Here is a 13,263-nt window from a genome sequence, read left to right on the forward strand (position 1 = left end):
GTAATTCTTCCATCCTCAATTTTGTCCACTGCTTCCAATTTCCTGATCTCTTCCTTTTCCAATTTCAAAAGCTCCTCATTAAATATTGAGCATTCACGTAGAGTTGGCATTAAGCAGATGACACTTTTGTTTTCTGCAATATTCTTGTATATTTTCTCTGCAACTATTTCTTCCTTTGGAAATAAATTATGTAGCAGCCGACTCTGTAATGCTTTTTTCCCAACTTCTGTGAGTAGTCCAATTCTGATATCTTTCAGAATACTTCCATATTCTTCATCGTTTGCTTGCCTCATATTAGTTGTAAGTTCCTTGTACTCAAAGAAGGACCAAATATTTGTATTTCCAATGCTTCCCAATGACTTCTTCGTGTCTTCATGTGTCACAGTATTAAACACTGGTTGTCCTTTAACTGGAGTAAGTTGCAAAAGATCCCCAAAAACTATGACGTGTTTTCCACCAAATAACACGTCATAGTCTGTCTTCAAAATTTGCTGCATTCTTAAATGCACAAAGGCAAGCATTAAGTTTGATACCATGCTCACCTCATCAATAATGAGAACTTGCATCTTCTTCAATACTCTTGAAACTTCCAAGGATGCTTCTCCAGTTAGCTTGTTGAATTGTATTTTGTTCTCATGCTCCACTGGTAACATTAGCAAACGATGTAAGGTGATTCCTTTTATGTTATATGCTGCTAACCCAGTTGGAGCAGTAACCACACAAGACAAAGTAGAATCCGTTTTTTGCTTTAGGTAGCTTCTGATGACTTTAATTAGGAAACTTTTTCCAGTGCCAGCTTGTCCGCTTACATACATCCTGATTGGATGAAATGATGTGCATGAGCACTCTTTTTTTTCATGTAGAAATCCGTGATCAATTTTGTTTTTGATCTCTTCATAAATGTGTTGCTGCTCTTGATTCAGTTGTCTTTCCAAATTTTGTAAGTCTATAAATTCTTCTTGAGCTTGATTCATAGCCGTTTCCACTTCATTCATGGCTATTGATGCTTCATTTTCAACGATTGGTTGTCCTAGGGGATCTTGACTGAGTGTTCCAGAACTTTGGCTGTCCTGAGAACTGTCTCTAGCTATTTCTGCTGCAATTGTAGTTTCCTGTTCAATTTCTTCATTTAACATTTGCAGATAAGTTGAGAATGTACTGCATTGTATGCTGTCTTTGCAAGCATTAAAATAATCTTCATAGCTCTGGAATTCTCCCAGTAGTTCATCCTCTGTACGCCATGGTTTAAACAACTGTAAAAGAGCCAAGTAGTAAAATTCTTTCTTGTCGGTAGTGTCGCAACTCAGCTTCCGGTGATTTATCAAACTTCCTTTGGTTTGCTTCACCAAACATCCTTCTTCACCAACAACTTTATATTTTCCACTGTTGATGTCTTCTGCAGCTTTCCGTGAATAAATGTAGTTCTGCAACACTTCATAGAGACACATGTTCTCCAGATGATGACTTCTCTTGGGATAATATGTGTCCAACATGTTTGTTTTCAATATATCTGTACTTTCTGGGTCATTCTCAGCCAAATATTCAATTTCTCCAACAGATTTCAGTACCCGATTTCTCATTGCTGCAAGGCCTAAACTTGCCCAAATTATTCTTCTTGACTTCGAGTAGAGACTTGCAGAAGATAACCTATCTGAACATTCGTAGGATCCAATTTCTCGATGCGATAACATCTTCAAACTGAAACTGTACAGCTTCTTACTGACAGTCTTCTCGTGAGAAATCTCTTCCCACATTTCCTTCAATTCTGTTTTTTCTGATTTCGTAATGTAAGACGTTACATATCGTGCAACAGCAATGGAATTGTCAGCTACATACTGTATATCCATGTTAGCGTTCCACATGGATAAAATGACTGGGTTGTAGTCATTTATATTTTTTGATTCTTCTTTTCTTTTAAGGTTGTAGGTATTCTTAGGTGATTTTCTTGTGATAGTATGTCTCACAGCTGACATAAAACTGTTGACTCTTCCATTTGAAAGAACAGGTCTAGGAAATCCAAATCGACATTTGGTGTAGTATTTTTCTTTGCTCTTGTATTTCCGTCGACAGTATTTTCCACACCGATGACTTTGGAAACGTAGAACTTGCTCCTTTAACTTGTTCTCTTCTGTGCTTTTTGGTATACCACATGTTGCATATTCTTCAATGTAAGATAACACTGCTTCATCAGTATCTGTTCCAAACTTTGGGGCATCCTTGATCCACAGCAGCATATGAATATGAGGAGCACCTCTTGCCTGGTACTCTTTTCTCCAAAAGAAATCCACTACTTCTCCAAGGGGTGGATTTTTTTTATTGCAGATGAAGGACATCATAGCCTCAAATCTATGATTGAAATATCTGCAAACATTAACCGGATCCAATGAGCACAGTTCTCCTGCTGTCTTGTATTCGATGTTTTTAATGTTTGAATTGGCCTCTCGTAGAAAATCCAGTAAATCATCCCAAGCGTACTCGGCACAGCTTAGGGTAAGGAACCATGTTGGTGTTCCTAAATTGCGTAACATGCATTTTAGTTCACCATGGCGTCGGTACCAATATTCATTTGTCCCACGCTGACAAGCCATCAGATTGATCAGTTGTGTTTCCAAATGATCATCTCGGTGCTGCACTTTCTCCATAAAATCCTTAGCAGACACATTTTGTAAATGTACTCCACTTTTTAAAATGTGATTTACTGCATAAGACAGTGCAGACAAGTCGCTTTCAAATAAAAGATGGAACAAATAAGGAATACTTTGTCGAAATCTGGGATCTTCAGCATATAGTCTTGTAGTCCGATACTCTGAAGCTGGAATCTGTTCTGGACGTTCATCGTATCGTCCTCCTTTTCCTTTAGGAAACAGCTGGGGAAAACATCGAGCTTCCAAGCTCTCCTCCCATACACTCACGGGATTTCCTTTTGCTTTCTTCATCTGAAAGAGATCAATATTGTCTCCCATAACTTCTTTCGAATGGAGAGGATGTATGCTAAAATGTTCATAAATTTCTTCTTCCTTTGACTTGTCCACTTTTTCAATTTGTCCAGTTGGTGTTTCTGTGTGTTCTTGAAAATCTTCTTCTTCTTCTTCTTCTTCTATATAAATTGATTCATACCATTTGTTATTTTTTTTCAAATACAAATTTGCTCTTTGTACTTTCCGCACATCTACCAGCTCCTGCCAAATCTTCTTATTCTTTGTAGGTACACCATTAACCAGAATAATTAATGGTTCAGTTTCCAAAGTATCCGCATCAATAGTTTCCATATTTTTTTTCAAATCCAAGGGCAAATACACCACTCTACCTTTTAAACCTCTCAGTAAATCTGAAGGAGGTAATTTACCAGTTTTGGGCTCCATACGTACTATGGTCTGGAACGGATGAACACATTGAATGAGTATAGACTCATATGTATTTAATTCAGAAAGTTCAGCAGGAATAGCATCCAATTCTAAATTATTATGTACAGCTCTGGTCGGCATTCTATTTTCCTCTAACTTGTTGTAACAGTATTTACAAATACGCTGATCTTCACCCAATTCAAAACAATTTTCAAGAAATATATATGTGGCAAAATCCATCCACTTATAATTATCTTCATTTTCACTCTTTCTGTAGAGATCAACATTCCTAGTTTGTTTTCTATAATGAGTTCTGCGGCAACAAATACAAGTAACATTTGGTCTTTCATTAGAGACTATTGCAAATTTTGTTATGTGATCATTAAATGTGTTACTTACAGAGGGTTCTACATTCTCTTCCACTTCTGCCTCATTTACTGTGTCCTTCTCTGCACTGTTTTGTTCAGGACCAAAGTAACAAAACTGAATTTCATCAACAACCTTCTCTACATCTGATACCGTTCCTCGGAACAGAGCCCTATTCAATTCATTTAACTTTATTGCTGGACTTTTGGCAAAATACAACCGTCTCACAAACTTTCTCATTTCAGTATGATGAACAGCCAGCATCCTAAAATGATGGAAAACACTATTGCACACTTTTCTAGATAGACAAGCAAGAGAATGACCCTGCAAACCAGTATTCTCTCTCACTCTGCATGGATCCAGACTTTGAAGCACCTTAATCTTTTGTTTTACACTTTTTTTACTATATTCTCTTAGAAACTCTCGAAATCTGTCAATAGATTCCCGACGCACAGTGCAAATACTACTACAATTCCAAGTGTACACTGGGGCTTTAGGACGTCTCCCCATTGCCTCATCTGCCATCACTTGTACCTCATCTCTTGGAACCATTATCTCCTTCTCCATTATGCAACCATTTTTTACTTCGTATGAACGACCTCTGGTGTCAACTGCATGCAGCAAACTATTACTTTGAAAATAGCTCTCTTCATTAAAAAAAGGTTCACTACTTGAACTATGCATCCACTTTCCTAAAAACACTTTACAAAAGTTTGTTCTGTTCACTACTCTTTTGCTTTTGCTTTGTGATTTCAGTACATTAACCATTTTATCTAATGTACGCATCCTATTCAAAATTAATATGAATAGTTTCCTTTTTAATTCTAATGCTTTTGCTGCAATGGCTTCAATTTCTTTTTTTCTCTTGTAATATTTTGCCTTTTGCTTATATTTCTTTACATCCTTTATCAAATTGGACATAACTCTTCTCTGAAACATTTTTCTACGTATCTCTTTAAACGCTGTTTTTCTGTTTATGTTAAACTTTTCAATTGCAGAAGGTATATTTGCATTAACTAAATTCTCAATTTTTTGCTGTTCTCTATGTTTTGTTACATTTTTCCGAGGACAGACATTTTGTACATTTTTCTTTGTTTTGAATATTTTGTTAAGAAATTGTTTTTTCTGCTTACCAGAAGATTTTTTCTTTTTCCCAACATGAGCATCTTCTACTAACTTTGGTCCTCCAGTTGTCTTCAAATATAGTTTTTTTTTAGCGTTTTTTGAACTCGAGATTTTGTAGGCATCTTAAATTTTGTTCACTGTTCTTCAGCAATACCTGAAAAAAACTAAAAAAAAAATCCTTTATTGTATTTAAATATATTACTACATTTGTTTTCACAATAGTCACAAAACAAAATTTCTTTGCCAATTTGAATGCACACAAACTGCTCTTTTTTTTGGGCAAGTGAAAATCTCTTTTACAAACTGTCACATTATGAAACCACTTTTCAGATTTTTTAAAAAGCTCATGTCCACAGTGCTACACTCCAGCAAGGGCAACCAGCCTTAGTGAAGCTCAATGTATTTGCATTACAGACTGAAACCTGAAAACCCCACTCGCTTGTAAATACTTTGCATGACTATACACGGCAAGCACATGGGTGTGTGCTAAGACTCTGCTTCTTCCCCCAAAAATTCGCTCCCCCTTTCCATCTAATGCAACTGTGAAATCACCAGAGCAAGACGCAATAAATCTCTGCCTATAATTCCTCTATGCACACAGAGTCATGTTTTCACATTAGTCCCAAAACGAAATTTCTTTGCCATTTTGAAAGCACACTTACTGCTCTTTTTTTTTTGGGCCGAGTGAAAATCACTTTTACAGACTGACACATTATGAAACCTTTTTTAAAAATTTATTTAATTGCACATGTCCAAGCTGTTTTTTTTTCAGACCACCACCATGTGTATTCTCTGTGTCTGCCTACACTCCAGCAAGGGCAACCAGCCTTAGTGATGCTGAATGTATTTGCATTACAGACTTAAACCTGAAAACCTCACTGGCTTCTAAATACTGTGCATGACTATACATGGCAAGCACATGGGTGTGTGCTAAGCCTCTGCTTCTTCCCCAAAAAATTCGCTCCCCCTTTCCATCTAATGCAACTGTGAAATCACCAGAGCAAGACGCAATAAATCTCTGCCTATAATTCCTCTATGCACACAGAGTCATGTTTTCACATTAGTCCCAAAACGAAATTTCTTTGCCATTTTGAAAGCACACTTACTGCTCTTTTTTTTTCGGGCCGAGTGAAAATCACTTTTACAGACTGACACATTATGAAACCTTTTTTAAAAATTTATTTAATTGCACATGTCCAAGCTGTTTTTTTTTCAGACCACCACCATGTGTATTCTCTGTGTCTGCCTACACTCCAGCAAGGGCAACCAGCCTTAGTGATGCTGAATGTATTTGCATTACAGACTTAAACCTGAAAACCCCACTGGCTTCTAAATACTGTGCATGACTATACACGGCAAGCACATGGGTGTGTGCTAAGCCTCTGCTTCTTCCCCCAAAAATTCGCTCCCCCTTTCCATCTAATGCAACTGTGAAATCACCAGAGCAAGACGCAATAAATCTCTGCCTATAATTCCTCTATGCACACAGAGTCATGTTTTCACATTAGTCCCAAAACGAAATTTCTTTGCCAATTTGAAAGCACACTTACTGCTCTTTTTTTTCGGGCCAAGTGAAAATCTCTTTTTACAATTTGAAATCACTTTTACAGACTGACACATTATGAAACCACTTTTTTTTCTTTTATTTAAATGCACATGTCCAAGCTGTTTTTTCAGACCACCACCATGTGCATTCTCTGTGACTGCCTACACTCCACCAAGGGCAACCAGCCTTAGTGATGCTGAATGTATTTGCATTACAGACTTAAACCTGAAAACCCCACTGGCTTCTAAATACTGTGCATGACTATACATGGCAAGCACATGGGTGTGTGCTAAGCCTCTGCTTCTTCCCCCAAAAATTCGCTCCCCCTTTCCATCTAATGCAACTGTGAAATCACCAGAGCAAGACGTAATAAATCTCTGCCTATAATTCCTCTATGCACACAGAGTCATGTTTTCACATTAGTCCTAAAACGAAATTTCTTTGCCAATTTGAAAGCACACTTACTGCTCTTTTTTTTTAGGGCCAAGTGAAAATCTCTTTTTACAATTTGAAATCACTTTTACAGACTGACACATTATGAAACCACTATTTTTGATTTATTTAATTGCACATGTACAAACTGGTTTTTTTTCAGACCACCACCATGTGCATTCTCTGTGACTGCCTACACTCCACCAAGGGCAACCAGCCTTAGTGATGCTGAATGTATTTGCATTACAGACTTAAACCTGAAAACCCCACTGGCTTCTAAATACTGTGCATGACTATACATGGCAAGCACATGGGTGTGTGCTAAGCCTCTGCTTCTTCCCCCAAAAATTCGCTCCCCCTTTCCATCTAATGCAACTGTGAAATCACCAGAGCAAGACGCAATAAATCTCTGCCTATAATTCTTCTATGCACACAGAGTCATGTTTTCACATTAGTCCCAAAACGAAATTTCTTTGCCAATTTGAAAGCACACTTACTGCTCTTTTTTTTTCGGGCCAAATGAAAATCTCTTTTTACAATTTGAAATCACTTTTACAGACTGACACATTATGAAACCACTATTTTTGATTTATTTAATTGCACGTGTCCAAGCTGTTTTTTTTTCAGACCACCACCATGTGTATTCTCTGTGTCTGCCTACACTCCAGCAAGGGCAACCAGCCTTAGTGATGCTGAATGTATTTGCATTACAGACTTAAACCTGAAAACCCCACTGGCTTCTAAATACTGTGCATGACTATACACGGCAAGCACATGGGTGTGTGCTAAGCCTCTGCTTCTTCCCCAAAAAATTCGCTCCCCCTTTCCATCTAATGCAACTGTGAAATCACCAGAGCAAGACGCAATAAATCTCTGCCTATAATTCTTCTATGCACACAGAGTCATGTTTTCACATTAGTCCCAAAACGAAATTTCTTTGCCAATTTGAAAGCACACTTACTGCTCTTTTTTTTTTCGGGGCAAGTGTAAATCACTTTTACACACTGACACATTATGAAACCACCATGTGTAACTACAACAAAAACAATTCCCATTTCTATTATTCATTTCTTAAGTTACCACATACATACCCTCTCAAACTGTAAACTCACCTTTAAAATTAGTTAGTTGTGAAAGAAATGTGACACTCAAACAGCAGATTATCAGAGCCAGGATCTCTGTTGTGTTCACCTCTCTCCTCTCAGCAGAACCAGATAATGGCAAACTTTCCCTCTATTTTTCCACACATATACATGTAAGTTTCAAATCTCAGTGCTTCCCCCTTTTTTTCACATGTAATCACACATTTCTATTGGTTGAAAACGAACCCTTTTCCAAAAGTACCCTTCCCCCAACTTGACTTCTGCCTAGTACCCTTCCCCCAACTTGACTTCTGCCTGCTACCATAGCAACAGCTCATGGAACACTGCTGTGTGCAGTTAGGTCAGAAGTTCGACACACAATGTTTCAATTCCACAGAGCAAGAGTGCTTGACTTTTCAAACCTAACAGCAAATCCATAGTACTGTTCTTTGGTTACACATTTTTTTGTACCAATACAAAACATGCTTCTATTAATTTTCACATACAGCCTAGTTTTTATTCTAGAATGGTATGAAACAGCCAATCAGTTCTTTTTGTTTTAAAAAAAATATGTATGCCTCCATTTCCAAACTGTCTTTCTTTTCATATTGCCATTCTACTGAAAGACACCTCCTGAGTGCATCCAGTTCTCCTTTGAAGATGTTCACAGTGTGGATTGTAGGGCACAGCTATGTCTTCTGGAGTGAAAAGTATGCAGAGAAAACAGATATGGTGAGAGACCTTGCTTTGCCAAATGTAGACATTAAATGGATTGGTCAGAGAGGGTTAAAGTGGCACCAATTGATGCCATTGGTGAAATCCTTCATTCAAATCCAACACCCTGACCTCATAATAGTGCACTGTGGTGGCAATGACCTAGGCACTTTGACTGGGGTAGGTCTGGAAATGCTTATGAAGGACACCTTTGCACAACTGTTTTCACTTTTCCCTAAAACTGCCTTTGTGTTTTCCAACATATGCCAAAGGCAAAAATGGAACTGGTCCAATCATTTCTGTCCACAGATTGACAAAGCAAGAAAGCACGTCAACAAATCTGTTTCTGCTTTCCTCCGTGACTATGGTATGGGTGCCATTTACCACAACAACTTGCGTTATGACATGCAAGACATTTATAGAGGAGATGGTGTGCACTTCAATGATGAAGGGAACAAAGTCTTCCTCTTGAACCTTAGACTCTGCATCGGTACTTACTTGTAGGTACCACTAAAAAAATGACTTCATAAACACAACAGCTCTTTTTAGAGCTCCCTAATTTCTAAACTCTTAAATCTGCTTTTCATTTATCTATTTTTATTTTTTTACCGTACGCTTACCGTAAGCTTACCGTACGCGTACCCCGTGATTTTTTTTAAAATCAATAAATGTTTTTTTTGTACTTTTCTGTCCTTCTTTGACCCCCTTACAAATGTTAGGGGGTCTGTAACTCTCCTCATTGCCCCCTTTCCTTGTTTTCACTCTTTTTTTTCAGAGTGAAATACACAAAATGGCGGCCGCCGCTTCCTGGTTTCGGCCGATTCGAATGTTTACTAAGATCTAACAGCCAATCAGAATTGCGCTCGCGCACGCCGCCGTACGCTTACCGTAAGCGTACGGTAAGCGTACCGTAAGCGGGCTCAGATATATATATTGATTTAAAGGCTATTTTCTCAGAATCTACTGAACAGATTTACACCAAACCTACAAAAGGCACTTCCTTGACCTAGGGACTACCTCTCTGCCAAATTTTGAGTAATTCTGTTCAGCCGTTCGGGCTGTAGCTCGTTCTAAAGGTCCTATGGAAAAATGCATGGGAAAAACGCGTTTTGGGACCCCCCTTTTATCTCAGCCCCCGCTTGACGGATCCCCCCGAGACTTTCAGGGTAGGAGCGGAGCGTAGCGCCCCACCTATTTTGAGAAATTCGCGAGGATTCGTCGACCGGCGCCAAAGTTACTCAAAATAGAATGTTGAGGTTTTCCTATGGAAACGTGGTCCTAACTATAACTACCTACTGGCGACCGCCAGTAGGTAATATATATATATATATACATATATATATATATATATATATTATCTACTGGCGGTCGCCAGTAGATAGTTATAGTTATAGTTAGGACCGTGTTTCCATAGGAAATCCGCAACATTCTATTTGGAATAACTTTGGTGCCGGTTGTCGAATCCTCGCGAAATTTTCAAAATAGGTGGGGCGCTCCGTTCCGCTCTTACCCTGAAAGTCTCGGGGGGATTCATCAAGCGGGGGCTGAGAAAAAAGGGGGGTCCCAAAATGCGTTTTCCCCATGCAATTTTCCATGGGGACCTTTAGTCCAAGGTACAGCCCGAACGGCTGAACAGAATTACTTGAAATTTGGCAAAGAGGTAGTCCTCAGGTCAGGCATGTGCCTTTTGCATATATGGTGTCAATCTGTTCAGTAGTTCCTGAGAAAATCAAAAGTAAAATCATATACATATCTGGGCGGAGCCTAACCACACATCTCATCGTGAGATCTGATTGGCTGTCAGTACTTCATCCAAGAAGTGTTGGCAGCCATCTTGGGACCAATATACATGATAGCACCTCATTAAAAAGCATTGCAGTTAATAGAAGGCTTTAAGACTTTAGTTACATTATAAATCATTTGTTGATGGTACAATACTCATTTTAGGAATTGTGGTGTGTTCTAAGGTGATTTTACCATGTGAAAAAGCCTTCTGCTGTGATATCACGAAACATGTTTGAGAGAAAGGGGGGGGGGAATCATATCGCCCGACGCCCGAATCATGTTGTTTATATTGACGGGCAAGAAGATTTATTGTCTATTTATGTCCGACGGACATGTAGACATTAATCACATTTTAATCACGTTAAAACAACAGGCTGTGGGCACTCTGGGGCTCACAGCCAATCCGAAGCTTGCAGAGAGCCTTTGGCGGCATCTGATTGGCTAGCAGCCCATGACTGGGCTCTAGCCAGTGATTGGCTGGGGGAGTGAAACGTCACTCAGCCTCTGCAAGCAGTAGTCCGTGGCCGCCACAAGGCTTGCAATAAGCATTCAGGTAAAATAAGCAGTTTTGCCCGCTTGAATTGTGTGATATTGTGACGGAGGTGCTGCGATTTTCTTTTATTTATATTTTTAGCAACCGTGCGTGGGTAGATTAATTAGTACAAAAGCCTAGGCCTGGCCCGCCTCGGCGCCTCAGATGAGGACGTCAAAAAAGGGTATCGCAAGCAGGCGCGCTGCGCTACCACCGCTTCATGGGGGAAACACCCATTACAACGAATTCAGATTCACGCGCTGCCATCGCAACGCGGGTTTAACATCGCGGGTCCGGAGCCTTCATACCGCAGATGGAAATAGATCTGCAGATTAATGCTTTCAAAAGAGACATCCGTTGGTGAATTGCAATTTATAACTTAAAGTCCTAATATAGAATAGTGAACTATTAACTTTCAGCCCAGAACTGCATAAACACACCGACAAATATACATTACAAAATTGATTAATGTTGCAAAGAGGGTACATTTGGCGAAAAGATCCGTTTTTGTATAGTTGAGGTTGTGACCTCGGTGAAGTTAGTGCAGAGGGTTAATATGCCTGCTGCAAAGAACATGTACGAAGTCGATTACAGAGTGCATAGGATGGGAACAGATCTGCAGATTAATGCTTTCAAAAGAGACATCCGTTGGTGACTTGCAATTTATAACTTAAAGTCCTAATATAGAATAGTGAGCTATTAACTTTCAGCCCATAACTGCGTAAACACACCGACAAATATACATTACACAATTGATTAATGTTGCAAAGAGGGTACATTTGGCGAAAAAACGATTCTTATTATTAAAGGAAGCTCCCAACTTTGCTGTTTCTTATTCGATACAACTTACCGATTCGCAAGGAACGTAGGGCTCACGTCTGGCCAGCTGCAAAAGTGAGGGGGAAATGGCAGGAGGCACGCTGGCTGACACCTTTTATATCCCACCCATACGTTTTTACAAGGGTGACGGTAAATTAGTACATTACGTATGGTTTGAAATGTACGTATATTGGGGGAATAAATACACAGCCAAGGGTGACGGTAAATTAGTACATTACGTATGGTTTGAAATGTACGTATTTTGTGGGAATAAATACACAGCCAAAAAAAATGGAAAAAAGGGAATAGAAATAAAAGAATTGCTGTCAGGTTTAAGGGGAGGGGGCGCAGCGGGGCAGGGACGCGATAATATCGCTTGACAAGTTTTCCTTTAGCATTATTATTGCACAACATTCAATGGTTTACTGATTTTAATAAAGCAAAAATATATTAATGTTTCTCTGTCAGCCGGAGCCCTTAGGTTTGATGTGGAACGGGGGTAGGTGGGACAAGTGGATTTTACAGACATGTAAGATCTCAGTGGCATTTTGTCCCTTGGACAACTAGATTATTTGGAAAATTCCACACCCCTGTAAATAAAAGACCGGCATCGCGCCGGAGGCCACGCCCCCTCCTTGCAGCACTCTGCTGGAATTAATTCCCCTTCAATACTGAGGGTCCCTGAGGGCCAACTAGACCAACAGGTATCTCCAGTATGCGCCAGGGAGCTGTGTTGCAGACAGGTGTTCTGAGGCCACGCCCCTTTTTACACCTCCATGCAACGCAGCTCTGTGGCGCTTACTGGAGGTACCTAGTGGGCTAGTTTGACCCTAGGGACCCTTAGGATTCAAGGGGACTTAATCTCTCAACTCAGAAGGCCCACAGGCCCTGTGGCGCGTTTTTAAGTTGGGGAAATAATTCCTTTTCAATCCTGATGGACCCTGGGGTCCAACAAGCCCACCAGGTGCTTCCAATAAGCACCACTGCTCTGCGTTGCAGAGAGGTGGTGCAGGCCGTGACACTTTTTACAGCTCTCTGCAACGCAGCTCTGTGGCGCTTACTGGAGGTACCTAGTGGTCTAGTTGGACCCTAGGGACTCTCAGGATTCAAAGGGACTTAATCTCCCAACTTAAAACAGCTACAGGGCGTGTTTACACAGTGGGGAAGGGAGGGGACGGGGCATGAGGGTGACGTGTTCAAACACGCCCTGTGGTGCGTTTTAAGAGGTAGTTTTAATCCTCTGCCCTATTATATACTAGGGGCTTACAGAGGAGGTCATGCTAATCACAGGGGGACCCCAACACATAGTGTGCCCTAGTGTATGTAGGTGTTTTCACTGTATTCTGAGTGTCTTTTAACATAGCACTGGCTCTAGGACTGGTTATTCAGACTCAGTTACCACCAGTATCCGTCTGAAAAAGTTGAGGGTACAGGATGATTTTGCAACAAGGCTTGTTTCTGCTCTTCTGTTTGTTCTTTCTGCACGTTATACTTCTTCCTGCACTTTTCTTCGTCTTT

Source organism: Triturus cristatus, chromosome 10 (assembly GCF_964204655.1).
Source record: "Triturus cristatus chromosome 10, aTriCri1.1, whole genome shotgun sequence".
Lineage (NCBI taxonomy): Eukaryota > Metazoa > Chordata > Amphibia > Caudata > Salamandridae > Triturus > Triturus cristatus.